This window comes from Gekko japonicus, unplaced genomic scaffold (genome assembly GCF_001447785.1).
Source record: "Gekko japonicus isolate JY-2015 unplaced genomic scaffold, Gekko_japonicus_V1.1 scaffold219, whole genome shotgun sequence".
Lineage (NCBI taxonomy): Eukaryota > Metazoa > Chordata > Lepidosauria > Squamata > Gekkonidae > Gekko > Gekko japonicus.
In genome coordinates, this window is record NW_015165241.1 from 105,281 (window position 1) to 105,653 (window position 373).

Sequence of the window (373 nt, forward strand, 5' to 3'; positions counted from 1 at the left end):
TTCCCTGGTTCTGTTTGTTGGTCAAATAAACCACCGTACTCTGGGAGTTTCTTGATTATTAGATTATTAGCAATTTCAAATGTTGTGTTTTTCACTCTTCCTAAAATGCATTTTTGTTTGAAAATTGGTGGGTGCAGGGGTGGGGTGGGGCGCCAGAAGGTATCCTCCCCTACCGTGCTAAAAACCCCAACCCTGCATAGCCTCACACTAGAAGTAACAGCTACCAGTCGCTACATGTTTCCAGATCTTCTCGGGCGCAACTTTAGTATCCGAGCAGAGTTGCTCGAAGTTCCGGATGTCCCCGCCCCGCCAGATTAGGGGCAATTCCTCCTCTGCTCGGAGTACTAGATCGCGCCCCGCGGGGGCGCTTCCT

The 373-nt window shown here is 50.1% G+C and overlaps 1 protein-coding gene across 1 annotated transcript in view; it reads right to left on the reverse strand.

Moving 5' to 3' along the window:
- The window catches only part of CATIP (ciliogenesis associated TTC17 interacting protein), a 76,534-nt gene that overhangs the window by 28,644 nt on the left and 47,517 nt on the right, over nucleotides 1-373 (reverse strand). The window lies entirely within an intron of this gene.